This window comes from Telmatherina bonti (genome assembly GCF_933228915.1).
Source record: "Telmatherina bonti genome assembly, chromosome: 20".
Lineage (NCBI taxonomy): Eukaryota > Metazoa > Chordata > Actinopteri > Atheriniformes > Telmatherinidae > Telmatherina > Telmatherina bonti.
Genome location: NC_136618.1, coordinates 36,411,551 through 36,423,695, shown reverse-complemented (window position 1 = coordinate 36,423,695; position 12,145 = coordinate 36,411,551). Strand labels below are relative to the sequence as shown.

Genomic DNA, 12,145 nt, shown 5'->3' with positions numbered 1-12,145 from the left:
GGGGCACAATCACTGGATTAATGATGTTATTCAGGTAGTATGGGTTTGTCACTGTACCATTCACAAAGTGTAGGGCAGTTCTGTACCAAGTGGACACCCCTGCCCACACTGTAACACCGCCACCACCAAAAGCTGGCCTGGTGACAACAGTGGCTGATGCATAGCGCTCTCCCTGACATCTCCAACATCGTTGCCGGCCATCATTTCTGCTCAGTGTGAATCGACTTTCATCAGAGAACAGCACTGAGGCCCACTGGTTCCTCGTCCAGCGTAAATGCTCCCTGGCCCATGCAAGACGATGATGCCTGTGCCTGGTGGTGTGGTCAGGTACCCGTGCAGGTCGTCTAGCACGCAGACCACGCTGATGGAAACGGTTTCGAATGGTCTGACGTGACACTTGGGTGCCTCTCACCTCTCTTAAACGTGCCTGGAGTTGAGTGGCATTCATCATCCGGTTTCTCAGGGCAGTGTTCACAATGTAGCGGTCATCAGCACGGGATGTGGCCAAAGGACGTCCACTTCTAGGCCTTTCTGTGACTCTTCCAGTCTCTCCATATCTCTGTTGCAACCTGCTGATGACACTCTGTGACACTCCAAGCTCAGTGGCCACTTCTGTCTGAGAACGTCCTGTTTGAAGCATGGCAATGGCAAGGGACTGTTGTTCCATTGTTAGCTGTCGTCTTGGTCTCATGATGTCAAAATGTGAACAGCATGATGAGGACAACTGTTTAAACACCAGCTCTAATTGAACCAGGACATTTATTGGTCAATTCAAGGATCACACACCTGCCGTGATTTTTGCTGTTAAGCTCCTTGTTAGAGAACAGCAACTTGTGCAAAATTTATTGAAACATTTAACAGTTGGACATGTGCATTTAAAAGCTTAGAGAAGATCACATTAAGTTCATCTGTACAGGTTTGAATGCATTTTAGGCTTGTTGGGAAATTTCACCCAAAAGCTGAATATCCCTAACTTTTTGTGAATAGTGTATTTCTTGTGTTTCTATTATTTAAAATGTCTAGGCTTGTAAACCAGGACCTTAGTCCTAAGCTTGTGCTACTAATGTGTAATTTTCATTCTTTCATTTTCTGAAACTGCTTAATCCGATCAAGGGTTGTGAGGGAACTGGAACCTATCCCAGCAGCTGATTTAATTAGGACTCACCCCCACCGAAAGCCACATGTTAAAATAAACTGTTTTGCTTTAATTTGATACACTTTTTCCATTCTTTTCACTCTTGCACAGCTTTCATACCATTATTATGCAGCACAATTAAACATATAATTTCCCACTTAACTAATTAATTAATCATAGGCATGGACACAGACAAGCATGTTTTTTTTTCTGTTATGTTTAGTCCAGCATATCTTAAAATGTATAAATGTATGTATAAAATCATTATTGAATCAAAGTCATTCATTCAACACTTGCAACCAAGTGAATGCTAAGGATTCTGTCATGGTGATCTTTTTCACGCTCACGCATTTCTGAGAATCTCTATTGGTGTTTTGCAGGGCAAAAAGTTTGTCAATTGATGACCTGTGCAATATTGTTTTATTGGACAACAATATTGCACAGGGTACAAAATAATTTACCACCACATTTTTGTAGAGTTCTGTCCTTAGCGGGTTTTATTTGGCAAATGCAACATGTTTGGCAAGGTTTGCTGTTAGAAACAGGAAGTAAATGCAATGACACCACAGATGACATGGAGAGAAGGAGTGTTGCGATTGGTCAAAATTGCTTTAAAGGAGTGGTGATTGGACAAAGCTTTAGGGTTTGCAGAATTTGTGTTGATTGCTGAATTTGTATTAATAATTGTGACTGCAACATTAAAAATTCCTGAAGCGACTGGTTTAAACAGCTTGTCTTTACTGAGTGCATCGGACATCACTATCAATATGGACCACCAAGACCTCTAGATGTACCTTTTGCATGTAACCAAACACTGAATGCTGCCAGATGGCTGCAGGGCCTACAACTGTTTTAAGGGATTCGAGGATAAAATCAACTCAAGCTGAGTCAGCTGAGTTCTGATGTGAACTATGTCAAATTAAGGGAACATTGTTAAGTCATGCAGCAGTCCCTAGCCCATCTGCAGATCTACAGTACAGTGGCTCAAATCTAATCCAGTGTCATCATAGCAATGTTTTCAAGGGTGCAAAGTAATGGCTGCAAATGTGAAGAGACAAAACTGTTTTTTTTCTTTCTTTCACTTCAGTGCTAAGGTTTGATCACTACAATTCATATTATTTATTTATTCATATTATCTATATTGTATATCCGCATTTTCCAAGTGGCTTAGAGGTAGAAAGTCTTTCACACACCAGTAAAATTATATGTAGGGTATGGTTGAGTAGTCCTGAAAGTTACCTTTCATCTTTTGAAGCTCTGTTTCTTGATCCTAAATTAACCTCACATTGAGGAGAAACCACAAAAAACTTGCTACAAAGACTTTGCAAAAAAATGGGACCACAGAGTCCACAAACGGTGACCCTTAAACTCTCAGAAGCAAACACCACAGTCCAGGTGCCACATTGATTTAAAGCTGCCCTGAGGGAACCTTTGATCACACTTTGACAGGCCAGTGGTGGTTGGGTTGACTGTCTATTTGTCCAGGTCTATCTGCCTTGTCCAGTGATTGCTGGGAAGACTCCAGCTTCTCCACGACCCTTAATTTGACTAAACAGTTAGGTAATTTGATGGATAGATGGTTTGGTTCTGTGGGGGTATATATTCATTATGATGACTGTTAATACCAGCTTGAAAGTTCATCTACTTGTAACCCATCCTATGATTCGAGCACTGGGAAAGAACCTCATTCGGTAGCCCACAGTGGTCTACCTATGTCCCCAGTCTGGGGACTTCAATCTGGTCAACTTGGTGGTGGGCAAGTGGGCAACCCACCCGGTTCTCTAACTACTAATATTACTGGTTAGAAAGCTCATCTAAAAGACACCAAATGCCAGGTAGTGAGGGAGTGGTGGCTCCACCATTCCCCAGAGAGTGGTGAGTCATTTTGATATGATGTGATATGATGATATATGTAACAGTGTCCTCTACCAGCAGGCAAGGTAAACTTTTCAGTGACTATAATGGATTTTATTAGTAATGTGTGCAAACAAAGCTGCCTTTGTTGTATTTGTTATCCCATGACTGTTAAATTTTTTTACCATTTCACTGCTGCAGTAAGTACCATTTTTCTCCCATTTTTTTTTTTAAAACATCAATTCGTTTTTATCCTGCAAAGTAAAAAAAAAAAAGCCAACAAACATTTTGTCTTCCTTATTTCTCAGGGAAAACTTTGACTTCTGAAAACATGACTTATTTATATGTTAAGAATGTAACAGGAGTTTCCAGATGCAAGAGAATATCTTGTCTATTCATCTATCTGACCGTTTACTGACTTTAGATAATCAGAAAATCAGGAGCAAGTGTGCTGCATAAGACACATTTTTTTCACCTTATCCTGTTCTTTTGTTTGATTTCCTAACTGTAGTTCTGATGGTGTTTATTTTTTTTCTCCTATCACCATTTCATTTTCAAGCAGAAAACAATACCTAACTGTGATATTCTTGTATCCTCTGATTTTTTTTTAAAAAGGATTTATGGCTCATGACTGGCATCAGTAACATCTCATTGCTCTGATGCACACATAGGACTGGCTGTCCAACAACAATCCCTTCTGTTGATGTTTAGATCTAATAATCTGTGCTCCTGTTATAAGAAAACATGAATTATTATCGTTTATTGTTATTTGCAACTGTAATATTGAATGCCTTAGTTAATGATTGCATAAGGGGTTAAAAACATCACTCAGCATGAATTAATTATTCAGTGGAAGGAAGGGACACATTAACTCGGGTGATGTAGGTCAAACTAAAAACAGACAGGCTTTTCAAGAGGCTGCTGAACTGAACAAGTGGCTTTTCAAGTGTTGAACTTAGTGGCCCTGTGTCCCTCACAATTATACACTTGAGTACACACTTAGTCAAAATCCTCCGCTTCATTACCCAGATGTATGCAAACACACATGAAGATAAGGGTTGTGCAGTCAGAAGTGAAAGGAGACTGGATGCGTGATGCATGCTAGGGCACGGCATCATCCAGCCATTCAAGTGCTTGGAGAGCAATCTGGAGGCACAAGGGGGCCTGACAAGCTTGACTGACCTTGTCTGCAGAAAAAGGTTAAGAACAAACAATGGAGAGGTGAAGACCATTCTTTAAGCTGATGCAGATTAGGAGTGATGATTTCCACTGAACTACCTTCACCAAGCTTAGCAGTGCAGCAACAGGGCTTATATTCTCAGCTTTAAGGCCTGCAATCTGTTCTATTCTCATCCAGGAAAGTTTTCTTCAGCTTTTCTTTGGTCTTGCTGAAGCTGGAGCCTCATGATAGTCAGGTGGCCACAGACATGCTCTCCATGAGAACGCCGATGGTACCTTGATGAAACGAAAAGGGGGAACAAAAGAAAATAAACACAAAGCCAGGTATAATGAGAAATATTTTTTACTTTCCACAAACCAAAAATGAGTAGCATGTCTGCTGAATGGATCCCGATTAACATCTGGATCAGCCCTTAACGTTCTCCATGCGTTCTCCACCACAAACCCTTACCTCTCTCACCTCTGCCCTAACCCCTTCCTGAAGTTTACCCCCCACCAAACACCCCCACACACATGCGCCCCTACACCCCCAAACACACATACATATACACACCCTATCCCCCAACACACGTGTGCAGCAGTAACAACCCCCCCCCATACACACACCACACAGATTAGTCTAGATCTGAACCTTGAGGGTTCAGTGGTGAGCACAACTCGGGATATTTGACTGCGGAGGGACCAACATCATGGTTCTCAGAAAGCAGCATTACTGTTTCATTCTATCATACATGATACAGACAGGAATAATACTCTAAAAATACACGGATGGTCTCTGACACTGTGCAGATAGACACACAAGGAGTTATGGAAAAATTACACTCTGGAAAACAGATCTTTGCCTTTTTTACTTTCTTGTATAAAAGACCCTTAACGGGTTAATTATAATTTACTCTGAGTTCATTAAATGTGCATTTATGCCTCAAAACTCGGCTTACACAGGCAGTGATTGTTAATTTGTGTCATTAATTGTGAATAATACAATTTGTATTTAACTATCACACTTGAGTTGCTGTGTTTGTTTCTCTGCCAATTCTTTCAGGCTGTGCAGTTGTAACTAGAGCTTCCTGATACTGATCTGACAATGTTTTATAGCTGATCTGGCATTAGAGCAGCTGTACTTACCTCTAATAACTGCTACACTAACACTGCAGACTAACAGCTGTTAACGCTGCAGATATCCCTGGGGCCAGTTCTCTTTCTGCCCTGGGTGGCCGGTGCCCAGCGGGGCTGGGCTTTGGTGGTCGAGACCCACTGGGGCTTGTTCCCTCGGACCGTGGGGGGCTCTGGCTGTGGCTCCCTCTGCCACCTCCTGGGTGAGTGCATGGCTGGCTACGGAGCGGGGCGGTTGGGGTCTGTGCTTAGGGGTGGCTGCCTGGGTCTCGGGATTCTCTGGGCCGTCCTCTTGCCTGCGTGTGGGCGGGGCCACATTGGCATGATCACTCTTCTCTGAACACGTTCCACTCTGCATGTTCTGCATGTGACACAGTCACTGAGTTGTCTTGCAGGTTTATTTACTAACGGCAGCTCCCACAGGTGGAACATGACTCAAATGTGTATAGGTGTATGTATATGTGGAAATATAGGCAGGTGTGTATGTGTGCTTATGTATATGTGTAACACTCTCAGTTACTTGTAGGTATCACTAAAGCTTAATTTCACCAATACCTAATGTAAAGGAGCTTTGGAAATATTTGGGCCAGAAGATAGGTTCGGCTACTAACAGGAGCGATGACATGAATGAGACTCAGACAACGGCTAAAAGTTTGAAAAGGCCGGCTTGTATTTTTTAAATAAAATAAAATCTTTTCTTTTTAAATAAATGTTTTCTCGTTTGGTACCAACAGTTGTCTTGATAACTTTGTCTACAATCACAAAAGTTACCTACAATTCTTACCTGGGTGCACCCTTCTAATTGTACAATCCAGTTTTCAAATCAAAATAAATCACAGTTTCAATAGCATGAACAGTTGACATCACTCAGACCTCAAACAATTCAGTTCTCAACAACAAAACCCAAATGTTACTAATGGATTTCCACTAGCCCGCACCAAGTCCACTTCCTGCCCGTGAAGGTGTGTAGAGTCCGCAAAAGTCCTTAAGAGTTCCAAATAAAACGTCCAAGAGTTCAGGGGAATGTGTGTATGTGTGTTTCGAAAAGGGGCAGCAAGTGACGAATGGTGTGGAAGGGGTTTTTTGTTGCAGCTGGCCTACCACACTGGACCGTGCAGTAGAGAGATGAGCTGACCAGTTCGTTCCAGGGATTGGCTCGCCATCAATAACAGGTCCTCTCAACTAAAAAACCTGACCTGTCAACAACAGTGTCATAAAATACTATAAGTTTTCAAATAATTGCATTTCTCAATTAGTTAGCTTGTAAAAGTACTGCTCGTAACATTAACCATGTTTACAGTTCAAAATAACAAAAGTAGAAAAATATCACATTTGCATCTGTTTCAATATTTCACCTCAATATACATTCAGAATCTTAATAGCAAAATAAACAACAGGGCATTGCCTCAAGTTTTAGAAAAATAAAATATTAATTCAGCAAAATCAAGGCAAATAACTCAATCAAAGTGCATTTTAGAACCATTTCTTCTCACAGTGAACCACAAAAAGTGCAAATTAAACCATGAAAGTATAAAATAAAATGCTCACCGATCTCACAAGAGTTCAAGGCAGGGAGCACAAAATGGTGGCGCCTCGTTGCCTTTGCTGCCTACAACCAAAAGTAAAGAGCACTAAAACTAGTTAATATTTCGATCTTGCAACATTGTCTTAGCAATATAAATGTGTAAAAGCATGCCTAGCATTAGCATGTGGCTGCTAACTCTTCATTTTACAACGTTTTTATACCTTTTTCTGCAGTTTTCCGTCCGGTTTTCACTGCAGAGTTCTCAAGGCTCATGTCTCGCGGGCTAGAGGGAGAAGGAGGCTACTCCCACAGACACGGACACGGAGGGCGGGACAATGCGCTGTTTACTAGCAGCTCATTGGCTGAGAACAATACTTGAGCAGCAGCTCATTGGCTAAGAGCGAAGGGGAACTTTAACTCTATAAATGCTGTAGCTTATTTACTAGAAGACATCAAAACAGGATGTATCACTAGGTTTAGCATGATGCACTGATTTTAAGGCATTTATTGATAGCCATATTTAAATGTGGGCTACATATGCATATATATATATATATATATATATATATATATATATATATATATATATATATATATATATATATATATATATATATATATATAGGGGGAGCATGATATGTATAATGCGTCCCTATGCAAAGTAAATTTGCCCAGCAGAACACAGCATCCAGAAAATCATTCTGCCTGCTCTTATCTGGGGTCGAGTCGAGGGGGCGGCAGCCTAAGCAGGGGAGCCCAGACTTCCCTTTCCACAGCCACATTTGACAGCTCTTCAGATAGGAAGGGTGTCCCAGGACAGCCAAGAGATAAAATCCCTGCAGCGTGTTCTGGGTAATTCCTCTTGTATTTCCTCCTGCAGGTTCGTGGCTGGAACATCTCACTAGGGAGGCGTGAGATTAGGAGGCATCTGGTTAGGAGGCATCCTAACCAGATGCCCGAGCCACTTCAACTGGTTCCTCTCGATGCGAAGGAGCAGCAGCTCTACTCTGATCTCCTCTCGGATGACCGAGCTCCTCACCCTGTCTCTAAGGGAGAGGCCGGCCACCCTGCGGAGGAAACTCATTTCAGCTGCCAGTATGCAAGATTCTGTTCTTTTGGTCATGACCAACAGCTCATGACCATAGGTGAGGGTAGGAACGTAGATCGACTAAATCAAGAGAGCCTTCTGGTTCAGCTCCTTCTTCACAACAACAGACCAGCACAGAGTCTGCATTACTGCAGACGCCACACTGATCCACCTGTCAGTCTTACACTGCATCCTTCCCTCACACATGAACAAGACCCCGAGATATTTAAACTCCTCCACTTGAGACCTCACTCCTGACCTGGGAGAGGGCAATCCACCCTATTCCAGCTGAGGACCATGGCCTCAGATTTGGAGGTGCTGATTCTCATTCCAGTCGCTTCACACTTGGCTGCGAATCGCTCAAGTGAGAGCTGATCATCACGGACAGATGAAGCCAACAGGACCACATCATCCGCAAAAAGCAGAGACCCAATCATGAGGCCACCAAGCCGGATTCCTTCAACACCTCAGCTGTGCCTAGCAAGCAGCATCCTGCTTTCCCTTTCGATACCTATCAGCTTCCTCCAGAATCCCACAGGCCAAGAAGGCCCAATAAAAATTCTCCTTCATCCCTCGCTGCTGTTGTTATGGGATTTACCGCCACGACACCCATCAACGACCTTACGACCACAGCTCCTCCTGGCCGCCTCAACAATAGAGGCATGTAACACCGCCCATTCGGACTCAATGTCCCCCGCCTCACTCGGGACATGTTTGAAGCTCTACTGAAGGTGGGAGTTGAAGCTCGCTCTGACGAGGGACTCAGCCAGACCTTCTGTAAAGAAAACGCGTAGAAATACTGGTGTCCTGACTCGACTCTGAATTCTGCTGCTTGTATTTTAACCATGTTCGTGTGCTTATGCACCTTGTTTTATGTTTGTGCCTAGTGACAAACTGCGAAGTGGCGGCCACTGGTTTTCTCATGCCGCTGGATAACCATGTTCGTGTGGGAAGTAGCCATCCAGGTTTCCAAAACATTTTGGAAACCTGGCATGGGAAAGGAGCATGTTTTTCGAAACCAGCATGGGAAGGGAGCGGCCCGTTGCCTGTGAAGCCCCTCTTCTTCCCACGAACCGAGTTTAAAAAGGAGAAGATTTGTCCCCCCGGCAGAGTCAGCTGTGGGTTACGTATGGACGCCCAGCTGAGTTGGAACTGCTCTGACCGGGGACTGTCGGCTCTCCAGTCCAAGTGTCATCGGTAAGAGACTGCCCTAACTCTGAACTGATGTATTTTGCTAATAATAAACAGACACATTTATTCTAGCACCATAGTGGTGTGTGATGTATTTTGCTATGCTCTGTGGGGAATAATAATAAAAAAGATACATTTATTCTAGCATCATAGCGGTGTGTGTGTGTTTTCTGTGTGCCGACCTCCAGCGAACCTAAACTTTTCCACAAAACACGTTCCCAGCAGACCCTCACAACATGTTTGGGCCTGCCAGATCTGACCAGTATCCTCCCCCACCATCCTTAATCACCACCAGGTGGTGATCAGTTGACAGCTCCGACCCCTCTTCACCCAAGTGTCCAAGGCATGGACAATGATAGGATTATAAAGTCGATCATCGAGCTAAGGCCCAGAGAGTCCCAATGCACATATGAGTTTACACATTAACCTCCCCTATGCTCGAACATGGTGTTCGTTATCGACAGTCCATGACAATCATTGCCCACGTGAGCATTAAAGTCCCCCAGCAGAACAAGGGAGTCCCTAGAAGGGGCACCCTCAAACACTCCCTCCAAGGACTCCAGAAAGGGTGGGTACTCGGAACTGCTGTTCGGTGCATAAGCACAGACAACAGTCAGGACCTGTCCCCCCACCCGAAGGTGGAGGGAAACTACCCTCTTGACCACCGGGGTAAACCCCAACGTGCAGGCACCAAGCTGGGGGCTGATGAGAATGCCCACACCTGCTCGGCGCCTCTCACCATGAGCAACTCCAGAGTGGAAGAAGGTCCAGCCCCTTTTGAGGGTTCTGGTTCCAGAGCCCAAGCCATGCGTCGAGGTGAGTCTGACTATATCTAGCCGGACCGCTCAACCTCGCCACAAGCTCAGGCTCCTTCCCCACCAGAGAGGTGACATTCTACGTCCCTAGAGCCAGCTTCTGCAGCCGGGGATCGGACCGCCAGGGTCCCCGCCTTTTGCTGCCGCCCAGGTCACATTGCTCCCGACCCCCATGGCTCCTCCCACAGATGGTGAGCCCAATTATGGGTGGAGCCCAAGTAACCCTTTTTGGGCTGAACCCGATCGGGCGACTGCCCGGCCATCAAACGCTCGCTTTTGTGGTTCCAGAAGGGCGCCCAGGTGACCCGCATCCGGGCAAGGGAACAATTCTGCCAATGGTCGTCCTCATCATGGGGGTTGCTGAGCTGCACTTGTTCTGGTCCCTCCCCTACCACCTGTTTGCCAAGGCTAACCCTACCAGTGGCATAAAGCCCCCGTCAACATAGCTGCTAGATCTCCAGGACACACAAAATCCCTCCACCACGATAAGGTGGCAGCTTCGGGAGGGGATATCAATTCTCATTTTAAATAATTGCAGTTTTTCTAAGTCGCTTTGGTGCATTTTTCACATTACTATTTACATTTGCACAACAGTTAGTTCAACCTCCACAACATTTAGTCATTTGTCCACATCATAGTAGCAGTTTCTTGTTCCTTCCAACAAATTGCAATAGCTTCTGGACATGCATCAATTGCTTTCATACAACCCTCTGCTGTTTTATGGCATTATCATTTGCTAAGGCCATGTCAGTCAAAATTAACTACACTTGTGAATGCTGAATAGTCATTCCATATAAAGCTAATAGTCCTTATTTCATTGCACGAGTCATTGCATACAAAAATGTTGAACTAGTTGTCAAAATACGTCAAGCAAATTGTATAAATATTTTTTTTTCAAAAATATCCTCCACCTCTTCAAAATTGAACAATTTCTCTCAAGTAAACCTCAGCTTTTGCTGTTGAGAAGGGGTGTGTGACGCATTAGTTGCAACCAATGATAAGCCACTTCTCTATAATCAATCAGAGCTGAATCCCATAAACTCCCATTTTCCCAAGAGGAGGCCATTTGTGCACTGGTGACTGCTAACAATGCCAAAAGGTTAAGAGAGATACAAAGTGCTGTTGTAGAGAATGGCAACATCTTTGGGAATATGGAATCTGTTTCAATTGCTACAATTGACAGAGTGCTCAGGAGAAATTAAATGCGCATGAAATAATTGTACAATGTGCCATTTGAACGTAACAGCAACAGGGTGAAGGAGATCCGTCAGCAAGTACAAGTAAAACATGTATGTGTTTTATGCATATTCTAATGTTCAGTGCTGTAAACAGTTTACTATGTGTGGTGTCATGCACTACACTTACATGACAGTTCTGTGTATGTGTATTCACAGTCCATACTGTACAATATGTTGTCCAAAACGCATTATGTTACACAAGGACTGCTATAGCTTTTGTCGCTCTCTCTTCTGTAATAAAGCGTGTACTGAAGCTGGAACTGGAACCACTGAACACATTCATATACCTTGATGAGGCGGGTTTCAATTTGACAAAAGGAAGAAGACGTGGAAGGAATCACATTGGACCACTGATGTCCCAGGCCAAGAAGGAGGGAATAGTACTATGTGTGCAGCCATTGCAGAAAATGTCGTCCTCACCCATATCCCCCATCTTGGCGCATACAACACACAACATCTGTTGACGTTTTTAGACACTCTTTACAGGGACATGATCCCTGAGAATGAGAGGTATCTAACTAGACACCATCTGAATAAGCATGTTTTTGTTTGGGATAATGTGCATTTTCACTACTCAGATGTCATCAGACAGTGGTTTGCAGCACATGATATAGGATGCTGGTGAAATTGCTCCCTCACTACTCATTATTCCTAAATCCATACGAGGAATTTTCTCCTCCTGGAGGTGGAAAGTATATGACCGACATCCACATACCCAAATGGCCCTGCAAGTAGCCATGGATGCAGCATGTGATGACATTACAGCAGAGTCCTGTAGAGGGTGGATTCGCCACTCGAAAAAATATTTTCCTCACTGTGTTGCAAGAGAGGATATTCGGTGTGATGTAGATAAAATGTGACCAGACAGAGAGGAACGTCTGGATGTGCATGAATGATTTACAGTACTGTACATGTTGTATGTTCAGTTCCAATATATGGACTGCAAGATTGTTTACAGTTGTGCGCAGCTCTACCCAAAGGAAGTTTATGTTTGTTGTAAATAAGGGT

The 12,145-nt window shown here is 43.7% G+C and overlaps 1 long non-coding RNA gene across 1 annotated transcript; it reads right to left on the bottom strand.

Annotated features, from left to right (window-relative positions):
• Positions 1-4,782: 4,782 nt before the first annotated feature.
• On the bottom strand, positions 4,783-7,087 carry LOC306771019. Its single transcript, XR_013771754.1, has 3 exons — positions 7,028-7,087; positions 6,830-6,890; positions 4,783-6,477 (listed from the first exon to the last, which is right to left on the bottom strand). It is a non-coding gene; the product is annotated as an uncharacterized lncRNA (long non-coding RNA).
• Positions 7,088-12,145: the final 5,058 nt, after the last annotated feature.